At 43.3% G+C, this 26,825-nt stretch overlaps 1 protein-coding gene across 5 annotated transcripts in view; it reads right to left on the minus strand.

Moving 5' to 3' along the window:
- The window catches only part of Cyfip1 (cytoplasmic FMR1 interacting protein 1), a 102,631-nt gene extending 79,806 nt beyond the window's left edge, over positions 1-22,825 (minus strand). For 4 of the 5 annotated variants that reach the window (XM_047541340.1, XM_047541341.1, XM_047541342.1 and 1 more), the window contains exon 1: positions 22,686-22,825. The gene's annotated coding sequence lies outside the window, so the exon portion shown is untranslated. The remainder of the gene's footprint in view (positions 1-22,685) is intronic. The other variant, XM_047541339.1, reaches the window with a different exon arrangement.
- Positions 22,826-26,825: the final 4,000 nt, after the last annotated feature.

A 26,825-nucleotide genomic window follows, 5' to 3' on the forward strand; every position in this document is an offset into this window, starting at 1 on the left:
TTTACGCCAAACTTGGAAACCCGGTGTGGCGTGGCTCCTCTCAGTCCACCCAGGGCAGGCTCCTGGTCCCCAAAGCCACCTACAACGCCACGCACAGTGCTCAGGAGCCCAGCACTCGCCACACTCCCACTTCAAACTCAGAATCTCTGGGGGTCAGCTATGTGCCCCTCCCAACCAGAGAGGCCGTGAACCCCGTTTCTCCACACTGAGAGCACCTGAGGAGAAGGAGATGATTTTCACAAAACCTAGCAGGCGCCACATGCTTTGAAACAAAGTACAGTGAGTAACAGAACATTTTCTTACAAAATAAATAGACTTATCCGTCTTCCCAGGTGGCTGGGCGGAGACAAGCGCTCATGTTCAGCTGGCAGTTCCACCAAGAGGTAAAAACAGACCATCCGTCCTCGCCTGACTCAACAGTCTTATAAAAGAAAGAGGAACGCGTGGGCTGCAAAGAACTGATGGAAATGAGAGCGGCAAGACGGACGTTCAACCCGGCAGCAGGGCAGCACCAGCAGGGGCTCAAAAGGGAAAGAGGAAAAAAGTGTGTGAGTGAGTGTCAGGTGGGTGTCTGAGAGCGAGTGTGGCTTCAATAAGCCAGCACTCCTGGGAGGACATGGCCCCATGAGAAGACCAGCCGCAGAGACAAGACAAAGCAGAGGGGCAAGAGAGACAGGTGCCTTCAGGGACAGGCATCCCAGGTGAGGCTCCCTGGCAGGTCACTAGTGATGAGGAGGAGGAACCCACAAGTCACACCATCCAGATGGCCCCACCACAGCCCCTGAGAGTGCAGTGTGGACACGTCCACTGCCACTGGGCCTGTGTGTGGTTCAGACCCTGACAGCACCTCAGGGACCACAGGCCCCGTAATAGTGAGGTCCCACCCACAAAGCATGGCCAGATGGTGTCCAAGAGCTGCCACCACCTGCACACAGATGGCCTGCTCCTCACCAGGACCACCTCAGCTTGGGCCACCTCTTGGCAAGACCCAAGCCACTGAGGGGTGGCCTAGTATCTTTCCAGATTAAAGGATAAATGTCTTGAGGTGTATTTTCCCTTCCCTAGAGCTGTTCTGGAAACAAAAGACATCTAACAACACTTTCTGTTTGAACAATTTTCATGTAATAGCAAGGACATTCATCTACCAGCAGGTAAGGACAAAAACAAACAGCCAGGGGAAACAGATACCAGTACAGGTAAGAACTTGGGGAAGAAAGGACACCAGGTTAAGAAGGGATCCGCTTAGAGGGTGCTCTAGTTTGCATCTGGAGAGTCCTCCCGCAAAGGCCACATGTTGGAGCCTTGGTCACCAGCCTATGATGCTATTGGGAGGTTGTGAGACCTTTACAAAGTGGAGCCTAGTGGGAAGAAATTAGATCATTGGGGGCTTGGTGTGCCCTCAAGGAGGACATTGGGACCCGGCCCCTCTTCTTCCTCTCTCTTTGCTTCCAGGCCATGAGGTAAGCAGCTCAGCTTCCACAGACGCTCCCTATGACGTGCTGCCTCACCACAGGCCCAAAAGCAATGGGCCGAGCAACCAAGGATAAAAGCTCTGAAACCCTGAAACCTTTTCACCCTTCTAAATTGGTCATCTCAGATATTTTGTTACAGTAACACAAACCTAACACAGAGGGCTACATGTAAAAGTGCAAAGGCTCAGAACACAAACTGTAAGCAAATCATGCTTCTGGTTACTTCTGTTTCCAAAGCAGCCTTTACTTGAAATCTTTAGTAAATCAAACACTTAAACCCAATGGGCCTCTCGTATTCATAAAAGAGCTCATAATAGTTTCACAGACTCTGTGACTTTTACCAAGTTAAGGTTTTAACTAAATAAATTATTGTCCATGAAAATAGAAGTGAAATAATTTTTACTACAGCCACATACTGCATAATGACATTTCAGTCAACAACAGACTATTGTATAATAACGGTGTTCTCATAAGATTTTAATGGAGCTGTCAAATTCCCTATGCCTAGTGACACTATAGCCATCATGATGCAACACAGCAAAGCAAACCCATGTCTTTCTGGTGACACTGGTGTAAATGAACCTACCACACGGCCAGCTGTATGAAAGTATGGCACATAAAATTATGTGCAGGATGTAATATCTGATGTAATAAATGACTAAGTTGCTGATTTATGTATTTAATATCCTATACTGTTACCATTATTTTAAAATGTACTCCTATGTTTAAAAGCTTACTTGTAAAACAACATGCTATTATGCCAGCAACAGCATTATACCTTTCATGTTCACTGCATCTGTTTCTTGATTACCTCAAGAGGCCATGCCAAGAAATTGACCTTCACATTTAAGTTTGTGCAAGTACATTATGATGTTCACTCAACAACACCTAATGACACAGTCCTCAGAATGTGTTCTTGTCATTAAGCAACATACACTTATTAATAAATATCAGACTTCCACAGGCTTGGAACCAGATGAGGGGGAAAGGGCATGAGCGAGGAAGAGTGGCAGCTAACTCAGCTCATAAATGGGACTAAGGATTGACCCCAGGTCCTGGAGGGACAGGCAGAGGTGTCTGCAGTGACAACAGTCAGTTGGTGTTCCTGCTCTGCAGAAGCCAAGGTGCAAGGACGCCAATACAGAGCAAGGAGCTGGGGGTGAGGGTGAGGCAGGTGGGGGCTCAGGGGCACGACACTTCAAACCAGACAAACAGGGCAGGGACTGCAGGAGACAGCAGAGCACCTGTGGGCCACAGCGCAGACAGGGCAATGACTGAGCATGGGCTGAGCGCCCTACACAAACAAAGTGAGGGCCATGCCTTTTCACAGGAACTGAAAGAAATAGTCTTTGTATCTGTTAAAATAGAAACTGCCAGGGCAGCTCAACACCCAGGTTGCAAAATGCAGTGAAGCCACGCTCTGGAAAATGCAGAACTATTCGTGCCCAGTTCAGGCGACCCCGCCTGTGGCACACATTGGCTGTGTGTCAGGTGCTGACCTCCAAGCCAATCCACTCCACACCAAAAGGAGTGTTTTGCTAGAAAGAGGGTCTGCCTAGCACTTCCAAACTTGTCGTTAAAATTTACAACTTGAAGGTGGTTCGCTTCTCTAAGTACACAGCATAACCAAGCAAAAATAAACTATGAAATGTTTCTGCTAACGTGTGCAAGGCGTGAGCTCATTTTCTTCCTCTTATACATGCAAATAACAGCACTTTCCAGAAAAGTAGAAACTTCCAATATTTTTGTGTAAACTGTTCATATGCAAAAGAAATCATAACTGGAATAAAAGTACACGTCACTGAATTGTTCCTCTCTCTCTCTCACAATGTTAAAATGGCCAAACACGGAACAGCACATAAGCGGGGGCGGACAGCTGCTGGGTGAAGAAGGCTGCTTTGAGGCAAAAGAGGCCAAAAGTGTAAAATTAAAAACTTCTAGCCTGACTCTACTACTGAAGAAATTCGTTTTATTTTTTTAAACGCACAAAATTTTTTTTTTTTTTTTTTTTTGGTTTGGCTTTATTTTTTTTATTTATTTATTTATTTTTTTACGTTTACATAGGGTAATGATGTTTATTATATTTTTCCCCTCCCCCCCACCCCTCCCACCCCTCTTTTCCCTCTACACAGTCCTTCTTTCCTTCATTCTTACTGCTCTCCTTAGCCTAACTCTAAACCTAACCCTAAACCTAATGCTAGCCCGTCCCACCCCCCATTATATGTCCTCATCCGCTTACCAGCGAGATCATTCGTCCTTTAGTTTTTTGAGATTGGCTTATCTCACTTAGCATGATATTCTCCAATTTCGACCATTTGCCTACAAATGCCATAATTTTATCATTCTTCATTGCGGAGTAATATTCCATTGTATAAATATGCCACAGTTTCTTTATCCATTCATCAACCGAAGGACATCTAGGTTGGTTCCACAATCTGGCTATGGTGAATTGAGCAGCAATGAACATTGATGTGGCTGTATCTCTGTAGTATGCTGCTTTTAAGTCCTTTGGGTATAGGCCAAGGAGTGGGATAGCTGGGTCAAATGGTGTTTCCATTCCAAGCTTTCTGAGGAATCTCCACACTGCTTTCCAGAGTGGTTGCACTAATTTGCAACCCCACCAGCAATGTATGAGTGTTCCTTTTTCACCACATCCTCGCCAACACCTATTGTTGCTTGTATTCTTGATAATCGCCATTCTAATTGGGGTGAGATGAAATCTTAGGGTAGTTTTGATTTGCATTTCCCTTATTACTAGGGATGTTGAACATTTTTTCATATATCTGGTGATTACTTGTACATCTTCTTCTGTGAAGTGTCTGTTCATTTCCTTAGCCCATTTGTTGATTGGATTATTTGTATTCTTCGTGTAGAGTTTTTTGAGTTCTTTATAGATTCTGGAAATTAGCGCTCTATCTGAGGTATGGTTGGCAAAGATATTCTCCCACTCTGTAGGCTCTCTCTTCACATTTCTGATAGTTTCCTTTGCTGACAGAAAGCTTTTTAGTTTGAATCTATCCCAGTTGTTTATTCTTGCTTTTATTTCTTGTGCTATGGGAGTCCTGTTAAGGAAATCTGATCCTGAGCCAACAAGTTGAAGATTTGGACCTACTTTTTCTTCTATAAGATGCAGGGTCTCTGGTCTGATTCCGAGGTCCTTGATCCATTTTGAGTTGAGTTTTGTGTAGGGTGAGAGATAGGGGTTTAGTTTCATTCTATTGCATATAGTTTTCCAGTTTTCCCAGCACCATTTGTTGAAGAGGCTATCTTTTCTCCATTGCATATTGTTGGAACCTTTGTCTAGTATGAGAAAATTGTACTTATTTGGGTTTGTGTCCATGTCCTCTATTCTGTACCATTGATCTACCTGTCTATTTTGGTACCAATACCATGCCGTTTTTGTTACTATTGCTTTGTAGTAGAGTTGAAGATCTGGTATTGCAATACCCCCTGCTTCGCTCTTGCTACTGAGGATTGCTTTAGCTATTCTAGGCTTTTTATTCTTCCAGATGAATTTCATAATTGCTTGCTCTATTTCTGCGAGGTACATCATTGGGATTTTAATTGGAATTGCATTGAATCTGTATAGAACTTTAGGTAGTATAGCCATTTTGACGATATTAATTCTGCCTATCCAGGAACATGGGAGATCTTTCCATCTTCTAAGGTTTTCTTGAATTTCTTTCTTTAGTGTTCTGTAGTTCTCATTGTAGAGGTCTTTCACCTCTTTTGTGAGATTGATTCCCAAGTATTTTATTTTCTTCGATGCTATTGTGAATGGGGTAGTTTTCCTAATTTCTCTTTCTGAAGATTCATCACTTATGTATAAAAATGCACAAAATTTTTAAATTCCATTTCCGAAAGCAGCAATTCAAAACCAGCTCAGTAGAATTACCTTATCAACAGAGAAACGAAAATCAAGTTGACTTGAAACATCATGACAATGAGACACTGGAGCCTAAAACGAAGTGTGCCAGGAATTTTGAGTCTTGGGGAGTAAGACATACCAGTCTCCACCCCTGTCCTCAGTCTGCAGCCTCTGCAGCTGGAGTCAGGGTCTCCCAAGGCACAGTGGTCTCTCTGCCTCCTGCCACTGCCCCAAGCAGACTGATCATCCCTGACCAGTCTGGACCCCCCAAACCCATGCTTCTTCTTGCCACTCTTCTTTTAAATTCCTTTTAGTTGTGCAAAGCACAACTCTGAAAATGTAGCTTTCCTGCTTACATTTTCAAAGGCTCCCTCGGCCCGCGGCTGTTTTTTAAACCATGATCCCTGGAACCCTGGGGTGCCTCACAATGGCAAGCAAAAGCAGCTCTGCCTCATCTGTTTTATGTACTGGGACTGCTTTCAAGGATTTGCATGAAAAAGTACTCTGATATTTTTAAAAAATCAATCAATAAAAGATAGGGAAGAAGTCCAGTATGCCCCAGAATAAAGTCAATCCTTCCAGGCCTGGAGCCTCCCTCGGCTGCCTCCAGTTGCCCTCCCCTGGCTCCCTCATGCTGGACCCAGTCACACTGGGGCCTCTGTGACATGCTTTTGCAGTTCCCACTGCCCCAAGTAGGTCCCTCAGAAAAAAGAAAACGCTGAACAAAGTCCCTGTGATGGAACTTGCCAGGCACAGAGATTAATGCCAGAGAACCAGACTTGCTGCCATTTGGCAGATGGCTGGACTGAGCAAGGTCCTCATTGGTGGGGGTGGCTGTTTTCCTCCATGATGTGGGATCCAGAGAGACGGCATGACTTGCTACAGAATGATTTTTGGTGATAGTGGCATTCCTTCATCTGTCACAAGAATCCAGTGTGTGTTTAAAAGACTCAAAGGGAAGACGACAGTATTTCCAGTTCAGTTTATTCTTTCTAACAGAACAGACCCTGCCATGTGGTCTCTGAGACTTGAGAGGGCAGGCACACCATGGAGGGGGCAGGGCAACCTCCAGACTAGACTGTGGAGGTCTCCAAGTTGAACCCAGAGGGACTGAGGAGGCTGCCACAGCCGCCGTGCACCTCCCTGAGCCCACACAGGCTCCTCTGCAATCGTGACTCGGTGGCCTGTATCTGCCTGCTGTCCCGTGTGGGCAGAACAATAGGCAACCGCTCTTCCCAGGAGGCTGGCATACAATCAGGCGCAGGCACCACCTTGGCCACTTGGCACAGTGACCCTACTGCTCTTCAAGACTGGGGTTCTCAGCCTTCTCCAATTCCTGCTGCTTGAAAAGGAAGGAGATGCCTGTCATTCACCTCGTCACACTGCAGACCCCATGAGCCTGTGTATCTGCTGAATCCTGACCCAGGCAGTTGGGAACAGGTCCCACAGATAATGTAGCCCTCGTTCCCACCTCTCCCCTGCCACCCGCTTGGGTTTTCCTTCCTGAGCAGGGGAAGTTGCAGGACAAGCAGACTATACCATGAACACCTGATCCATCTTTTTTGCGGGTACTAGGGACTGAACCCAGGGTGCTCTATCACTGAGCTACATCCCCAGCCCTTTTTACTTTTTATTTTGACACAGAGTCTCCATAAGTTGCCAAGGCTGGCCTCAAACTTGTGATTCTCCTGCCCCAGCCTCCTGATAACAGGCATACACAGCCATGCCCAGCTCAACTGATCCATCTTTACCAAGTATACACCGCCCGCATGTGCCCTTTCTTTTCTCCTTGTCCTTCCCCTCACCCCGTAAAGAACCCAGCCTCTAGGGTATGAGGCAGCCCAGCAACTGACTGCCAAAGTCAGCCTCCACCCTCTCCAAGCGCAGCCATGAGAAGCTTCCAACATCCATGGTCCTGGGCCAGCTTCCATTGAGGACCCTTGAGCTCAATGATATTCAGCCTAAAACCAAGTCAATGGCCTTGGCCACTCCTACCATGCCATGTCCCACTCCCACCCCCCATACCCCACTATCCAGTCTCTACCAAGGATCCTGCTGTCAACCCACTTTGGCTGAAAGCATCAGTATCAGCCTCACTGTCTTCCCTCACAGGTAATGAGAGACCTCACATTCCCACGGAGTAGGGCAGCCAATGTCCTTGGGCATGCCTGGGACTTCACAGGGGACTTTCCTATAGAAGCACTAACTCTGTAAATGGGCAGTGACACACACACCATCTATGAAACAAAAGGGAGCAACTTAGAAGGAAAGGTCTTTTCAGGGTAAATCAGAATACTGATCCTACAACAGGCTCTCTGCTGATCTTCATGAGAACTACTAGGCAAGTAGGAAGAACTCTGCCCACCCAGGCCCAGGGGACAGTGTCCAGGTCATTTAGCTACCCATCAGGGAGACAAAAGCAAAAAGCAGTCTTTCACTGAGTTCACAAGGATCTTCTCTACCATTTTTTTAAATAGATACCAGTATTAGTTTACTTTAAAGTCAATTTTGGAGAGTTGAAAGGTTATAAAAATATAGTTGGTGCTACATAGCCCAATTCTAATTACTAAAATGCTTTCAAAATAATTAACAAAAAGAATTATATTTTCTATATAGTTCTACTGTCAGAATGCTTTGTTGTTATTGTTGCTGTTGTTGTTCTTTTTAGATATACATGACAACAGAGTGTATTTTGATATATTATACATACACAGAGTACATCTTATCCTAATTAGGATCCCATTCTTGTGGTTGTACACAACGTGGAGTTTCACTGGTTGTGTATTCATATAAGAACATAGGAAAGTTATGTCCACTTCATTCTACTCTTTCCTATTCCCTTCTCCCCTCCCTTCCCTTCATTCCCCTTTGTTTAATCCAGTGACTTCTATTTTCTTCACTATTCAAGTAATGGTAATACCTTCATGCCCCTAATACCTGAGGAAGGGAACACCACTTGGTGTGGCCTGCATTACCATCTCTGGGTAGAAAAGTTCAGTATGCTTTCAGGTCATTTTCCAGGCAACACATCCCAGGAAGGATTCTTAGGTCACATGACCGCCTTTAAAGCTGCAGGTGGATTCAGGCCAGGTGTGCTCTCACCAGGTCACAGACGAGGCAGTCTATCATGGGTATGGTACTTCCCATAGCACCCAGGCCTCGTTTTCATCAAAAAATAGGAGCAAATACTTCCAAACTATGCATCTTACAAGGGATGAATATCCAGAATATGTAAGGGACACAAAAGAACTCAATAGCAGAAAGGCAAGTAATCCAATTTAAAAGTGGGTAAAGGACTTCAACAGACATTTCTCAAGGCGCACAAATGGCCAACAGGTAATGAAAAAATGCTTAACATCAGTAGTCATCAGGGAAATGCAAATCGAAACCACAATAAGAACACTCTACCCCATGGGAAGGACTATTACCAAAAAGAAAAAAATACATCTGGTGAGGATGTTGAGAAACGAGAACCGTCACATGCTGTTGATGCGAATGTAAATTGGTGCAGTCATTATGGAAAACAGTATGGAGGTTTCTCGAAAAATTAAAAATAGGACTACCACATGATTCAGCAATTCCACTGCTGGGTATTTATCTAAAGGAAATGATCTCAGTATATAGAAGAGACATCTGCACTCCCATGTACACTTCAGCACCATTCACAAAAGGTTTTTTAATTTGCCCTTATTTACTTGTCACTAAGGTTAAACACATTCTTGTACTATGACCATTTGTGTTTTTCCTTCCTTGTGATTTGCCAGCTTGAGCTTTTTGCTTGCTGTTTTTATCTTTTGGAATCCTGGTATTGTCTTCATTGACTGACACAGGCACTAATGATATTAAAGATATTAAAACTTTGGGAAAGTGCTGCCAAACTTTTTCCAGATCAAGCTACTTGCTTAATCATTTTGCTTACTTTTTCCCTTTGAAACCCAAGTTTTAACTTTTATTTTTTTCTTCTTTATGCTGAAGATTGAACCCAGAGTATGTGGCAAAGTTTTAATGTTCTACATATTGAACTTTTCAGTCTTTCCCTCTGGAATTTCCTCTTTCACTTCTAAATTTACCAAGTAGGAAGAACTCTGCTCACCCAGGCCCAGGGAAGGAAGCTGTTTAACAGACCCAGGCTCAGCAAACTGCTGTTGCCACTCCCAAAAGTCAAAGAAGCACCCATGTGAGAAAAAGTTAGGGCAGCAGGTCATCCCGGAGAACGAATCCAAAAGTAACACCGAGATCCAGGAAAAGCTCAATAAACTGAAGATAAGAATTTTCAATTTTTATTGTTGTTGTCAGCACTGGAGATGGAATCCAAGGCTTCACACATGCCAAGTATTACATCCCCAGTCCTGAGAATTTTTTTTATTGGACATCAGATATAATGATTCTTACGACTCTGATGTGTCCTCTACTTAATTGGTTATATTTAGTAATGTCAAAGACATGTTTTCTATGCACATATATAAATACACCACAGTGAATCTCCACATCATGTACAACCACAGAACTGGGATCCTAATTAGAATGAGTTATATCCCATGTATGTACAAAATGTCAAAATATACTCTACTGTCATGTATATCTAAAAAAGAGCAAATAAAAAAATTTAAAAAGATCATTGCATCTGTGAATAAAGACAGTCTTGGGCTGGGGCTGGGGCTGTGGCAGAGTGCTTGTCTGGCACATGTGAGGTCCCAGGTTCAATCCTCAACACCACATAAAAAACAAATAAATAAAATAAAGGTATTGTGTCCATCTACAACAACAACAAAAAAGCAGTCTTAATTCTATGTTTAAAAACAAAAGATGTGAAGCCACTATTTACAACAAAAATTAAACTCTTGCTTGTAATCCTCTAAATTTAGAGACCACTCCTGTGTCTTGTACCACAATCATCCCCTGCTGTATCTTGTACAAGTGGTATTCATACTCTAGTGAATACGCCTTTTTTTTTTTTTTTTTTTTGCGACAGGGTCTCACTATATTGCCCAGGCTGAACCTCAAACTCCTGCACTCAAGAGATCCTCCTGCCTCAGCCTCCCAAGTAGCTAGGGCTACAGACATGTGTCATCACACCCAGCTCCTATACACATCCTTAAAAGCCACTTTTGAAGTTCAGACTTTATAAAAGGGATATCATGCTATAGATATTCATTTGACCAGCTTTTTCCACTGATGTCATATTACTAACATGTATTCACACTATCACATAGCATCCCAGAAGCAATGTTTGAGCCAGGTGCAGCAGCATACCCCTGTCATCCCAGTAACTTGGGAGTCTGAGGCAGGAGGATGACCAGTCTAGGCAACTTAGCAAGATCCTGTGTCAAAATATAAAATAAAATGGGCTGGGGATATGGCTTGGTGCTGCCCTGGGTTCAACACCAGTACCACAAAAAAAAAAAAAAAAAAGCAGAAGCGATGTTTGGCAGACGCATACTATTCCTCTGAACAAATGGACTAGTCTACATGCCCAGACTCCTGCTGATTGGCAGAGAAGCTGTTTACAGTTACTAGTCAGCCATGAACTCTGGGGAACATTCTTGCATTCTATTTTTTTTAAATATATTTTAAATATATGTTGATAGACCTTTATTTTATTCATTTATTTATATGTGGTGCTGAGACTCGAACCCAGTACCTCACACAATGCTAGAGAAGTGCCCTACCACTGAGCCACAACCCCGGCCCCATTCTTGAATTGCACATTAATATACGTGCAATACATTCTGTAGTCCAGGGGTCTGCAAACTTTCTACGAAGGGTCAGAAGGCAATAACTGTCTTGTGGGTACATGCATTGAGTATGTGTATACTCACATATGCATGCTTGGGAATAGAAGTGCTTTGGATTTCAGATTTTTCAGATTTTTGCATATGTGCAGACATATAATGGGAGTTCTTGGGGACAGGACAAATTCCATTTGTTTCATATACATCTTTAATACAAAGTCCAAAGGTGACTTCATACAATAGTTTTAGTACATGTGTTTTGACTGTGGCCCTTCACATGAGGTTTGCTCTGTAATTTTCTGCTTGTGGTGTCATGTCGATGCTCAAAAAGTTTCGGATTTTGAAGCATTCTCGATTTTGGATTTTCAGACTAGAGATGCTCAATCATGTGAGAGAATATCCTTATTCTTAAAAAATACAATGACATGTTTGAGGGTAAAGGACCTCAAATTAAGGGAGAAATTTTTTGTCTATGTGTCCTTTGTACTTTGGTGGGGTGGGGAGGTGAGGGCGTGGGGAATCAAATCCAGGGCCTTGTACATGCTAGCAAGTGCTCTTATGCCTCTAGCTCTGTACTATTTTTATTTTAGCAGTGTTTTGTAAATCTGAAATTATTTGTAAGAATAAACATGTTATATCCCCCTGAAAACTTTTGATAACCAAAAGGGAATTTAAAATGCTCAAAACAGACTGGCCATGCCTCCTTGAACTCAGTGTTTTAGTCATGCTCACTGCTCTGACCCACCCACTGCTGAGTGAAACACACCTTTCCAACCACACATCTGCCTGGAAATTGCCCACGTGCCCTGAGTCCCATGCTACAGTTTGGACAAGGTTTGTTCCCCAACAGTTCATGTGTTAGATGCCTGGTCTTCAGCTTAGTGATATTAAGAGGTGGTAGAGTATTTACAAAGTGGATCTTAGCAGGAGGTGAGCAAGTCACTGGGGTCACCTTGGGAAAGGATTAGGTAGTTCTTGTGTAAATCCTGAGAAGGTTGTTCTAGAAAGCAAGACTGGTGTCTCCATGCTCTCTGGCTTCTTGTCTCCCACCATTGTGATTCCATTGCCATGAAGCCCTCATTAAAGCCAAGTAGAAGTTGGCTTTAGTTAAATAAACATCTTGTCTTTAAAAATTTCCAAGCCTTGGGTATTTTGTTACAGCAATACAAAACAGACAACATACCACATTCTTGGGAAAAAAACTTCTGGCAAATTAAAAAGCGATCATGATGAGACCAAGTTTTAATTAAATAACTTGTTAAGGGCTAAACTGTATCCTGCCCCCGACACACACCCAAATTCATTTGTTGAAGTCCTAACCCCCTGTAACTAAGAATGTACCATGTTTATAGACAGGGTGTCCACAGAAGTAATTAAGTTAAAATAAGGCTGTGAGAGTGGACTCTAATCAAAGACAATTGGAGATTAGGAAAGAAACATGCAGAGGGGAAACAATGCTAAAGACACAGGGAGATGCCAAGGTGAAAGGCCTCCCTAACAAACCTACAGACCTGCTGGGAACGAAGGAACACATCAGTATCACAGCCCGGGCCACCGTTGGACCATGGCAAGGCAAAGAAGACTTCTCAACAAAGAATCTGCACGCACTACACCTAATCAAGAACCTCCCTCTTGGGCTGGGTTGTAGCTCAGTGGTAGAGTGCATGCCTGGTACACGTGAGGCACTGGGTTCAATGTTCAGCACCACATATATATAAATAAATAAATAAATAAATAAATGTATTGTGTCCATCTACAACTAAAAATATTTTTTAAAAAAAGAACCTCCCTCTTGGTATGCAGGCTTCAGGGAGGGGCTGATCAATACAAGTACAAGGTCATCAACAGGCAAATGAAGCTGCCAGTGTTGTCCCCTACCTCAGATGGATGAATCCTTCTAAAACTCGCTGTTCTCAACTGCGCTTTATAATTCACCCAGCAGGCTGGACGGAGGTGCCCTTTACTTGGTAAACAACACACAGACATGCTCAGAGAAGTTTTGGAGATGGAGGAGTGGAAAGCAGGAAGTGGTCAGGATGGGAAATCCCATGCTCCCCAAAATCACCTTCCCTGCTTTCTTGCTGTTTGGGCATTTTTGTTTGTTTATTTTTTGGTACTGGAGATTGAACCCAGGGCACGCTACCACTAAGCTACATCCCCCAGCTCTTTTTATTTTTTATTTTGAGACAGGGTCTCACTAAGTTGCTGAGGTTGGTCTCAAGCTTGGATCCTCCTGCCTTAGTCTCCTGAATACCTGGGATTATAGGCATGCACCACAAGACCAGGCCAGGCCAGGATTTTTTGTTTTTGTTTGGTGCCAGTCAACAAGAATGCTGAAAAAGGATGAAAGGAGAAAAAATGAATACGTTTGTATAATTTATTTTAGCTTTTCCAAGCAACCTGAGGTGTTTGGGAGCATCAGTTCTGGCATGTGACAGAAACCCAGGACCAGGGACTATGCTCCTCAGCATCCCTTCCCAGGGGCTGCTAGCAGATTTGACAGAAGCTACTCAGCTAGGGCTACAGTTTCCAAAGCATGGTGAATTCCACCCACAAGTGAAGACTGCCTGACAGACCCCAGTTGAGCCCTGCAGGCTGAGAGCATGGACAGAAAATTTGGTCCAGATCTGCATGTCCTCCTGCAGCTAGGGTAATCCCCAGTGAAAGGAGCAGGGGCTGTATGCAGGAGTGTGCTCCCACCTCTAAATAAAATCACCAAGCTCCTGAAGCATATGGAGTTCCGAGCACTCTTCCCAATATGCAATGGGGGCCAACTCTGCAGGAATGCATCTGACATGTAAAAAGAAAGAAGCAGGGACATCTGAGCCCTTCAAGTTCAGCGTGCAGGGAAAATACACAGGGCTGTGGGCCCTTTGTTCACACCTCCTAGTGCCCACAGGACCTCCCTCACCTGCTGAGCTGGGCTGAGCCCCAGCCCAAAAGCCATAATGCCTCCTGCCTGGACCTGGGACAAAATCACAGCAACCTAAGAACTGAAGCTTCTCAAACACCCTTCGCAAGATCACAATCAATTCTACTCCACCCATGAGGTAAGCCTGAAATGTACAAATGAAATATTAAGTGGGACAAAGCACACTCTCTCCACACAACTACCTACCAGGGGTGGCACACAAGTGCAGGGCAGAAAGTTGTGTCCACAGCCCTTGGCCACCTGGCACCCTTGAGGGGTCCACTCAGCTCTGTTCATTTCTGGGGGATATGGGGCTAGTATGAATGTGGAGACAATTTATAACTTCTCACAACTTGTATGCAAGCTCTTATACTGGCATCTGTGTCCAGGATGTGTCTCCTGTTCTTGGTGGAAGGAGTCTGGTACTGGGGGCTCTTGAGCAGCTGTCTTCCAGAGGTGCCACCCTCTGCACCCCCATGCAATAAGCACTCAGTCAAACTCTGAAGGAGGAGACAATTCTCTAAAATGCAAATTATTTAAATATAAACTAAAAATTAATCCCTGTGATGGCCATGTGTCAACTTGGGTCAAGTTCAGAGTATCCGGGTGGTTTTATTATTATCGTTATTGTTGTTTTTTAACGACATCTTTTTTTTAACCTCCATCTAAATGTTGTTATGAATAGTTTTTAGATGACATTAACATTAAAATGAGTCGACTTTGGGTAAAGCAAAGTACCCTCCATAACTCAGGTGGGTCTCGTTTAATGAGCTGAAGATCTTAAGTAAAAAAGACTTAGGTCCCCAAAGAAAGAGGGAATTTTGCCTTCACACGGCCGATGGAGTAGAGCTCCTTCAACCCTTCCCTGAGGCTCTAGCCTATTGGCCTGTCCTGAAAAACTTGGACTTGCCAGCCTCCACAACTATAAGTCAATTCCTTAAAATAAATCTCCTCTCCCTCCCCCACCTGTGTGTATGCGTCTGTCTTTATGTATATATCCTGTTTCTATTTCTCTGGAGAACCCCGACTAATCACCACTCCTACCACCCCCACACCCCTGCCACCAAAACAAGAAGAAAACACAACTTCTTCAAAACCTCTATCAGTGTGGTCTGCAGGACAGGAACAAAACTCACTCTCTACAGATGGTGAATTCTCATGAACCAGCGAACTCACACTTGGTCAGTCGACCATCTCTAGGGGCCTGGAGTGGAGGTGGTTTTAAAGATCATTGCTTTTGTGGAGATTGGTCCTTCTAGGCTGCTTTGGTGAGAACAAAAAATAATTCTTTAAATGGAACAGCTTGTGGCTGGGAATATAGCTCAGTGGCAGAGCATTTGCCTAGCATGCATAAGGCCCTTAAATTAATCTCCAGCACACACACAAAAAGGAACAGTTGGAGTAAGTCAAGCATTAGAGAGGAATTCAAGTACAATACATATCCTCCTACCATTCTGACTTGGGGCTATCTGACTCTTCAAACCAAAGCCTGCCTCCTATATTTCTTCAAGGAGAAATCAACACACACCCCACTGTTCTGCTCAGGGAAACACATGGGAAAAGGGGGCAACCACACAGGCTCTAAGCATAAATCTGGCCATGGAGTCGCATTTCAAGAACCCACTGCTTTCCAAGCGTCTGTTTTTCTCCCCTGTGGAGCAAAATCCCTCCATGTAAGAGCAAAGAACAGGGCATGAAAAGTTTGGCTAGAGAGACACCGAGGTACAAATACAAATCACAAATATTCTGGATTCAAGGTTACAGTTGCCATGACTGTACATCTATCTTATTCACAACTAAAAATGCTGGAAGCCACAGTTCAATGCCCACCATCTCTGCTCCCACAGCCATGCATGAAGAGGCAGTCAAAATGAAGCTGGAGAGGGAGCAACCAGGAAAATGAACAATGAGCGTCTGCTGAACAGCACAAATGCACACCAGGTTTATAACTACCACAGGGGTAAGAAAAAAAGATCCTTATTTCCTTGTCACCATATTCTAAGAGGCCTTTAATATAAATTTTTTAAAAATCTTACTAATGCAAATTTTATCCCTGGAATGCTCTGGAATCCTCTTGATAACCTGGAATCAGGCCAGACATGCTGTGATTAGGCGTCCCACTTATCGCCATCCATTCTCCAGATAAGAACAAAACGGCCAATGTAAATCCTACCACAAAACTACTTATATTAAATGTAAATAGACTAATCACTCAAATTAGAAGGCTGAGACATTCAGAATGAATTAAAAACAAGAACCAACTATATGCTATCCATGAGAAACACACTTTAAATTCAAAGACGTAAGTGAGGTGAAACTAAAAGAATGGGGGAAGATTCACCATGCAAAGAAGTCAAAAAAGAAGGGAAGTTACTATACTAACATGAGACAAATATTAGACAAAATAGACTTAAAGATAAAAATTGTTACTAGAAACATGATAAAAGGATCACTCCATCAGTGTCACGTAGAAATACAAACATATATGCACCTAATAACATAGCTTCATAACACATGGAACTTTTAGATACAGGACATGATTTTATATGTAGGAAATCCCACACAGAAACACTATTAGAGTCACTAAAAAGAATCCATCAAAGTTGCAAGATTCAAAAGCAACACATAAAAACGAGCACTTCTTATAGCATAGCAAAGAACAATCTAAAATAGAAATTTATAATTCTATTTGCTAAGACATCAAAAAGAAAAATTAATAAATTTAACCAAGAGGTGAATGGCTTATACGTTAAAAATTACAAAACATTGTTGAAATAAAGACACAAATGGATAGATCAGAAAATGTAAATTCAGTATGAAGACAAACTGGCCATGGTAGCACACACCTATAATCCCAGAGATTTAGGAGGCTGAAGCAGGAGGCCAGTCTCAGCAATTTAGCAAGACCTTCAGCAATTTTGTAAGACCCTGTCTCAAATAAAAAATAAAAAGGGTGACGAATGTAGCTCAGTGGTAGAGCACCCAAGTTCAATCCCAGTAACAAAAATTAAATTAAATTACAATAGGAATAAAAGAGTAGTATGATAATATAACCTAAAGCTACCTAATGATTCAATGCGATTTTTTTGAAAATTTCAACAACATTGCGGGTGAAGCAAAAAATAGAAGAATCCATCTAAAATTCATATGGAATCTCAAGAGACCCAGAATAGTCAAAACAATCCTGAAAGAGAATAACAAACTTGGAGGTTTTACATTTTCTGATTTCAAAGATTACTATATAAACTACAGTGATCCAAACAGTGTGGTACTGGCACAAAGATGAACAAACTGACCGAGGAAACAGCATAGAACCCAGAAATACATTCTTACATGTAAGCGCAAATGATTTTCAACAGTAGTGTCAAGACCACTCAATGAAGAAAGGGGCTGCAGGTGTGCGGTTCAGTGGCAGAGCGCTTGCCTGGCAAGTGTGAGGCCATGAGTTTAGTTCACAGCACTGCAAAAACAAATAATAAATAGGCCAGCGTGGTGGCAGAGTCTATTATCCCAGCAACTCAGGAGCTAAGGCAATAGGATCACAAATTCAGGAACAGCCTGGGCAACTTTGTGAGACACTGTCTCAAAATAAAGAATAAAATAAGATGGGAAAACTAGATCTACACACAAAACAATCAAGTTCAGCCATTACCTTATACTATATGCAAAAGTTAACTTGGCTAGGGCGGTAGCTCCATGGGAGACCATGTGCTTGGCATGTACCAGGCCCTGGGCATGTGTGTGCACATACAAACAAAAGACCGGCTCACTCAAATACTTCAAAACCTAAACATAAGTACTAACACTATACGACTCTTAGAGAAGAAACCACAAGAAAAGCATCATGATATTGGATTTGGCAATGACTTCTTAGATATGATCCCAAAAGCACAGTAACAAAAGAAAAAAAAAAAAAAAAACAGGTAAAGTAGATTAAATCAAAAAATTTTGACCATCCAGAGCACTATTAAGAGTGCAAATAGCTAGACATGGTGGTGCACACCTGTAATCCCAGCTACTCAAGAGACTGAGGCAAGAGTGATCACAAATTGGAGGCCAGTGTTGACAACTTAACAAGACCCTGTTTCAAAATAACAAATGAACAAAAAGGGTTAGGGATGTAGCGCAGTAGTAGAATGCCCCTGGGTTCCGTAACAACAACAACAAAAGTGTGAACAGATAACTCCCAGATTGGGCAAAAATATATATTAAAATCTTCTATATATATAAGTCCTGAAATTCAATAACAAAAGACAAACAACTCAATTTAGACATTTCTTTGAAGAAGATATACAAGAGGCCAATAGGCACATGAAAAGACGCTCAATATCACTAGAATATCCAAACCAGAATTGGATACCTCTTCATCCTCACTAGGATAGCTACTATTTAAAAGATAAAGGAAAGAAAGAAAAACCAACAAGAAGTGTTTGCAAGGATATCACGAAATCAGAACCCCTGTGCACTGTTGGGAATGTGAAATGGTAAAGCCACTCTGGAAAACAGGATAGCGGTTTTTTTAAAAAAATTAAATATTGAATTACCACATGATCTAGCATTATTCACTAAATAATCACTAAAAGGTGGAAACAGCCCAACTGTTCATTGATAGATGAACAAGGAAACAAAATGTGGTATGTAATGCCTTAAAAAGGAATGATATTCCAACACATGCTACAGAGTAGATGAACCTTCAAAACGTTATATTAAGAGAAATAAGCAGAATTTTTTTTAAATATTACATGATTCTACTTAAATGAGGTACTTGGAATAGTGGAGTTCATAGAGACAAGATAGAATAATGGTCACTATAGTTGGAGGGGGGAGAAAAGGAAGTTATGACTTAACAGGTACAGAGTTTTAGTTTAGGATGATGAAAAGCTCTAGAAAGAGTACTGATGGTTGCACAATGGAAATGTACTCAATGCCACTAAACTCCAGTTAAAACTGTTTAAAATGGTAAACTGCATGTTTTGTATACTTTGTTATAGTGGGAAAAAAGTCAGGTTAGATGATTCCCCCAAGATGGTTTTGTGTGTGTGTGTGTGTGTGTGTGTGTGTGTGTGTGTGTGTGTGTGTTTGCTTTATCTTTCACAGTGTTGGGGATCACACCCAGCGCCTCACAGACTCTGGTTTAGTGATTACTGTTGGAGCAGACATCGATACCAGTCAGAGAAACAGTCTTGCCATGACTCAACTTGATCTTCCCTTCCAGAAGGCTCTGTCCTTCCTCCAGGTGGTCTTCTGGGAGCCCCACTGATGCTAGTGAAGCAGATCAAAAGCCAGAATCCAGATAGGCACCCAATGCAGTTGCTGAGAATGGTCCCTGAGCATGCACACCCCTTTCCAATCATCACAGGTGACCGAAGGCCTAACATTTTGGTGATGGTATTTGATACCTTTTTTCTAATTTTTAAATTTGAAGTGTGAATTCAAAGTTTGGTTCTGCATATAACCTTTGACTCCTACCTCATCTATGTCATTTCTTTATCCATAAAGTGGGAATAATAATTGCACCTGCTTTGGGATGTTGTGAGAACAATTAGTACATGAACTACTGAGAACATGAGTCAGCAAACTACAGACCACTGTCTCTTTCTGTAAATAAGTTTTGTTGGCACACTGCCACACCCACTCATTACATGTGGTCCATGCTGCTTTGATGCTGCAGCAGAGAGACCAGATGGCCCACAAAGCCTTAAAAATTCACGATCTGGACCTTTACAGGAAAAGCAGCCCTGGCTTAGAATGATGCCTTAACATATGATGTACTCAAGAAATGTTAGCTATTGCTGAAACCCAAATTCACCTCCAGAATGACAAATTTGAGTATGTGCACCAAGATACAGATATGAGCATTGATGAATCCTGAAAAAAGCATTGACTGAAAAAAGCATCATTGATGAGTGGTGAAAAAAAGAGTAAAAAATAGTAGTGTCAACTAACAGAGACGTGAAACAAATTATAATACATCTACACTATGGAATATAGTCATGCACTGCATAATGACATTTTCAGTCTGCAGTCATGGTCTCCTAAAATTGAACTGCCTACTAATATCTACAGTCATCTCACTTTGGGTAATTACACTCCATGATTTTGCACAATGATGAAACACCTAATAACACGTTTATCAAAATATATCCCCATCAGTAAGCAAAGCATGACTGCAATATACTGTCATTAAAAAGGGAAATCTGTGTGTGAATATAGACTCTTTATACCAAAGTTATGGTATGGATATAAGATATCCCCTAAAAGCTCCTCTAAATGCAGGAATGTTCAGATGTAAGATGATTAGATTATAAGAGTTGTAACCTCATTGGCCCATCCCCATTTGAATGGACTGCCTGGGTAGTAACTATAGGCAGGTGGGGCATGGCAAGTGGAGGTGGGTCACTGGGGGAATAACCTGAAAGGTTATTCTTCCTGGTGCCCCTCCCTGCATGCCCCCCTCTCTCCCTTTTTCTGCTTTCTTGCTGCTGTGAGGTAAGCAGGTTTCCTCCTCTGGGTCCTTCCTCCATGATGTGGCCCAGAGTCATAGAGTTAGCCATCAATGGACTGAGGCTATGAAACCATGAGCCCCAAATAAACTTTTGCTCTTCTAAGTTGTTGTTGTCAGGTATTTTGGTCACAGCAATGAGAAAACTTACTAAAACAATGAACATTTAAAGATTTCCAAAATCTTTAAGTAACTGATCATTAAGTGAAAAATGTGTGATATTCAAAATCTCACTGTTACCAAAAATAAATAAAGAGAGAGAGAGAGAGAGAGAGAGAGAGAGAGAAAGCTAAAGTTGTAAGGTAATGTCACTTAGCTTTTTTAATGAGCTGGAGTTGGCAAATTTCCTTATCACTGAAAAATACCATTTTAGTCTCTCTTCCAGGATGCATCCTAGAACTACACTTTTCAAACCCTTCTATCTTTACTCCTTAGGGACAAACTAGAATAGGACTGAATCTCAAATGCAGACTCCTGGAAAAAGCAAATAACAATGAAAAGATCAGTGATGGCCAGGAGTTGAGGACAGGAAGAGAGGCTGACTACAGGGTCACCTGAAGGGATATTTTGGAGGTAATAGAACTGGTTCTGCATCTTCACTATAGTGGCAGTCACAGAAATCTATGCATTTGTAAAACTCACTGTACACCAAAACATGAATTTGACCATATGTAAATTTAAATATAAGCACACATTCAAAAACCTGGGAGGGTACAGTTTCTTTGAGCAACTTATCAGCATGAGAACATATGTACTGACACAGGAAGTATGTCCTCCACAACTCTAGTGTTTGCCTCAATCCCTTGGGGATGTGTTAAGGAAAAGAAGGTAACAGTGAATCCTACACCATTAGCACAATCTTCCTACTGAATTCTTAACGAAGTATATCTGTCATGGCTCACATCTATCTAAAATGGGATTAGTCTTTCCAGCTCTGTGCCCGTGGATCTAGGCATTTCATGGAAAACCATTAGCAACCTGCAGGGTTAAGGGACAGCTGGTGTGGGACCCTCACTGATTCAGGCAACACCACTTCTTAATGTGAGCCTGCTGCAGCCTCCAGCGATGAACCTGGCTCAGACTTTGCAGCACAATCGCTAAGTTGTCAAGGACAAGAATCTGAGCCAGGTATCAGGTATCTCTGCAGGTTCAATCACGGATCTTAAGTAAGGAATCTTATTAAAAGACAGACCAGAAATACCACTAAGCTCACGATGCTGAAAAACACCGTACGATGTGGCAAGCAGAAGTATCTGCTACTAGTAGAAAACACACATTCCATAGTCTCCGTCTCCACAGAGAAGCATCGATACCGCGTTTAATAAGAGATTGCTATCTATACCATTTAGACTTAACAAGAGTTGACATCGTCTGGATGCCCCCTCTCAGTTTAAAAACGCTCCTTAAACCCCAATCCCAAATCACTCTCCCCGTCTTTCCTCACACCCACATTGTGCTACAAATTAAGCGCGAGCATCTCAGGCTTAAAATACACAATTCAGTATGGCTGTGCGGAGCAGCGCTGCCCACGTAACAATCCGGTCTCCTTAACAAAGCCCAAAACTCATCTCTCCAAGAATCCGAGAATGGTTTGTGGCTGGACCACAATCTCCCTCCTCTCCTCCGAGGGCGGCACAAAGCAAAAACAGGTTCGAGTCTGGTGGCATGACTCTAGCCCAAGATCAGCAATCTGTCCGCTCCTTACTTTCCAACAATAACATGCGAAACACCAATGTGTCCCTTCCCCATTGGAGCTCTGCCACGTGCCCGGGACGCTCGATCCAGGATCCCGGGGCGCGGGGCCCGGGGTTTGGAGACTTCGGGGCTGGGGCCGTGGGGTCCAGGGTGCGCGGGGTCGGGTGATTCGTGGACTTATGCACTGGGGGCCCGGGGCCCAGAGATTCTGGAACGCGGTGCCGGGGGTTCGGCAGGGCATGCAGGAGCCGGCGTGCAGGAGCCCGCGGTCCAGGGACTTGAGCGACCCAGGCTCGGGAGTTCAGGAGCCGGCGTGCGCCGGCCAGAGACGCGAGGCCGGAGGCCGGGCGATCCCGGGAGGCCGCGCAGCCCGGGAGGCCGCGCACCCCGGCCGCCTTCGGGGCTCCAGCCGGGCCCCGCCGTGCCCAGCCCAGCCCGGGTTCCGAGAGCGGCCCGGACACCACCGAAACTGCGGGGTGGAAGCGGGCGCAGCGACGATCCTCACCTGGGTCCGCGGCGGCGGCGGCGGCGGCGGCGGCGACTCGGGGGTCCCGGGCGGGCCCTGGGAGTTTTCCTGCCCGAGTGAGTCACTTGGGCGGGCCGGGAATGCGCCAGGAAACACCCGGCCTCCTCCCCTTCCTCCCGGGGCGGGTGCTCTCCCGGCTCGGCCCCTTCCTCCTGGCGCTCCTCCCTCCGCGCCCGGGCCGCGGCCCTGTCGGCTCCCTCCTCGCGGCCAGGCGGTCCCCGCCGCCCGGGCGCTCCCTGGGTGCACCGGGGGAAGAGTCGTTGGACCTTCTTGCCGCGCTCCCGGTGGACCGCCGCCGAAGGTGCTCTCTGGGGTCAGAGCCCGGCCCGCCACCTGCCGGCTTAGGTGACCTCCGCTTTCACGGGTCTGGTTATTTGGGGGTGGGGAGAGGAGCAGGCGTGGGGCTCCCCTCGGGAGCCGTCTGCTCAGCGCGCAAAAGAAGCGGGGTTCTGCACCCTTTCTCTACTCGCCAGGGTCAAGGCGGTGAGTGGGATGAGCTGCCAGGGCGCACCTCCGCTAGAGAGAAGGCCCGCACACCTGCCGCAGGTATTCACCGCCAGAGCCACCTAAGAGAAAATGACCCCATCGGGCCCCTTGCAGTGATCGCCTTTACACAACCCCATCTTCCCTTGGAGCTACAGGCAATTGCGTGCCCAGACTTGTGGGAATGGCTGACAAAAGAAAACCTGACTTGAACTAGTCTCGAAAAGCAATTTTGAGAGAGGCCAGTTAAGTAACAAATATACTGTAGAAAAGCTAATGGGTGAGCTTGTCACAAACAGTCCCTGGAGAAAAATTGCCCCAACTCCCTACCCACTCCCTCCTACTGCACTCCTCCTTCACTCCCCAACCCAATTCTTAAAGGAGAACCATATGAGTATCAGGCGTTTTACAGTCTGGCCACTAGATTAATGAAAACCACAAAAGGATCAATTACTCACTGGCTCTGCTCTGGACAAGACAAAAGGTGGAATCCTGACTGGAGGATCTACCAGTTTTTAAAATGTCCACTTTACCTGGAAGCTCTTGGAGATTCCTTACACTCCTACCAATAGTTGCTTTGGGTTATTGTCTGAAGGCTGGACCACACATTTTTCCAATTAGCAGATTACTACTTATCCCTGCACAGGACTAACCCTCGAAGTTAAATTCTGAAGATGTTTTACACTGTAGATGGAGTGATGGAACACAAATTGGTGATTTTAAAATATTGTAATCTCTAAAGCAAATGAAAAACAAGAAGAGGCACACTAAAAATGCAAGAGAGGAGATAAAATAGGATACTAAAATATACTCAATTCAGAAAAAGGCAGGAAAGGAGCAAAAAGCACACAGGAAAAATGGGAACAAAGAACAAGCTGTTTGACTTAAAGCCAACCATACTAGTAATTGCATTAATTATTATGAGCGGATTAAACACATGATTAAAAGGCAGAAATTGTCAAATTGGATAAAAACAAGCCCCAAATATATGTTGTGTAAAAGAGACATAAGTTTAAAATATAAGGACCCAAGGAGGCTGAAATAAAGATGCAAATTGATCTACCATGCACACATTAGTCATAAGATAGCTAGAGTGGCTAAATTAATATCTAAGTAGAGTTTGAATCAAGTGTACCACCAAAACGAGGATGGTTGCACACACCAGTAATCCCAGTGACTAGGGACACTGAGGCAGGAGGATCATGAGTTCAAAACCAGTCTCAGCAACTTAGCAAAACCCTAAGTGACTCAGTGAAACCCTGTCTGAAAATAAAAAATAAAAAGGGTTGGGGATGTGGCTCAATGGTTAAGCTCCTCAATTCTTGGTACCAGAAAAAAAGTACCACCAGAGATAAAAGGGACACTTGGTCATGATAAAAAGGTCAATTCCTTAAGAAAAAAATAATGTTTAGTGCATATAAACACCACATAAACTTTGGAATACTTGGAAAAAATGATAGAATCAACAAATAGGCAAATGCACATCATTAGTAATTGATAGGTCCGGCTGACAAAAATAAGGTAAAGCAAATAAGATATTTGACCTAAATGGGACCCCACAAAACAGACTACAGAATATATTCTATGAAACAAAATGTGTTCACATCCTACTAAAAACTTCCAGCTATTGCCAAGAGGAATTAAGTTTTCAAACACGTAACGGTTGTGAAATACACTAGATTGCTAGGAAGTAAACCAAGTTTCAGTCAAGATAAAAGGGTTGATATCCTAAAGAATCTTCTATGACCACCATGAAATTAAACTAGAAAGAAATAACAAAAAGGTAACTTTCTAAATACCCAAATATTAGGGAGAAACAATATACTTCTAGCAGGGTGCAGTAGCACATACCTGTAATCCCAGCGGCTCAGGAGGCTGAGGCAGGAGGATCTCAAATTTGAGGCCAGTCTGGAAACTTAGTGAGACACTGTCTCTAAATAAATGAAAAGGACTGAGAAAGTAATTTAGTTCAGTGGTAAAGCACACTTGGGTTCAATTCTTAGTACAAAACAAAACACCAAAAAACAAACTCCTAAATATCCCTTCAGGGCTGTAACTCAGTGGCAGAGTGCTTGCCTAGCATGTGTGAGGCACTGGGTTTGATCTTTAGTACCACATAAAAATAAACAAAGGCATTCTGTCCATCTACGACCACAAAACTTTTAAAAATAAATATCCCTACAATTAAAAAGAAATCACCTTTTATTGTGTTGTGTGAATAGAAAATCAAATAAACACCAGTATCTCTTGAAAGAAAGAAAGAGAGAGAGGGGAAGGACTATGAAAGTTGGGAAATATGGTAAAATGAACAACAATAAAACACTCAAATTTGTGAGATACCACTAAACAGGAAAATATATATCAAATGCAAATATCAGAAAACAAGAAAGATTTTAAATTATTGTTTTAAATTTCTATCCCCAAAAAAGTTAGAAAAACGAGAGCACAGGAGGCTAAGGCAGGAGGCTCACAGTTCAAGTCCAGCCTCTGCAACTTAGTGAGACCCTGTCTCAAAATAAAAAACCAAAAGGGCTGGGGATGTGGCTCAGTAGAACACCACTGGGTTCCATCTCAGGAACCACTCACATGTGCACAAATGCACATACACACAGAGGTAATTGCATTAAAAATTTGATGGTAATGTATTTAATGACTTAGAAGAAATTGATAAGTTTGTTGAAAAATGTGACTTTCCAAAACTGACACAAAAAAATAGAAGGAGCTGGGTTGGACCCCCCAATGCAGGAGGTTGGGGGATCTAAAAAGTCCCGTAATGGAAAAAGAAAAAGAAAGAATCTATAATTTAAAACCTTCCCACAAGAAAAAACCCCAAGCCTATGTAGCTTCACTGGTGAATTCTAGCAAACACTAAAGACAAAGCAAAAGTAGTTTTAGAAAGCCACAGTAAATAAAAGAGTAGTTTTGACATGAGGAGACACAAATAAATCAATGGGACAGAATAGTGAGAATAAATCCATTCCACATGACCAATTAGTTTGCAATAAAGAAGCAAAAGGAATTCCATGGTGTTGTGGTGGGTCTGGAATGTCCCCCAAAAGGCTCATGTGTTGAAGTCAATGTAGCAGTGTCCAAAGGTGGGACTTGTAGGGAATGATTAGGTCTTTTTTGGGGGGGTAGGGGAGTATCAGGGATTGAACTCAGGAAACTCGATCACTGAGTCACATCCTTAACCCTATTTTGTACTTTATTTAGAGACAGGGTCTCACTGAGTTGCTTAGGGCCTCACTACATTGCTGAGGCTGTCTTTAACATGAGATCTTCCTGCCTCAGTCTCCCGAGCCGCTAGGATTAGATCTTGAGGCCTGCAACCTTGTCAGTGGATTAATCCATTGAATGGATTAATAACTTGAATGGACTACTGAGGGAAGTGGAAACTCTAGACAGGTGGACTGTGGTTAGAGGAAGTAGGTCACTGGGAACATGCCCTTGGGAACTGTGTCCCTGGCCCCTTCTTTCTCTCTCTCTCTCTCTCTCTCTCTCTCTCTCTCTCTCTCTCTCTCTCTCTCTCTGTCTCCCCACTCTATTTCCCTGGAGCCATGAGCTAAGCAGCATTTCTCTGTCTGTCACCCGCTTCTGCCATGATATTCTGCCTCACTTCAGGCCTAGAACAATAGA

Source organism: Sciurus carolinensis, chromosome 2 (assembly GCF_902686445.1).
Source record: "Sciurus carolinensis chromosome 2, mSciCar1.2, whole genome shotgun sequence".
Taxonomy (NCBI): Eukaryota; Metazoa; Chordata; class Mammalia; order Rodentia; family Sciuridae; genus Sciurus; species Sciurus carolinensis.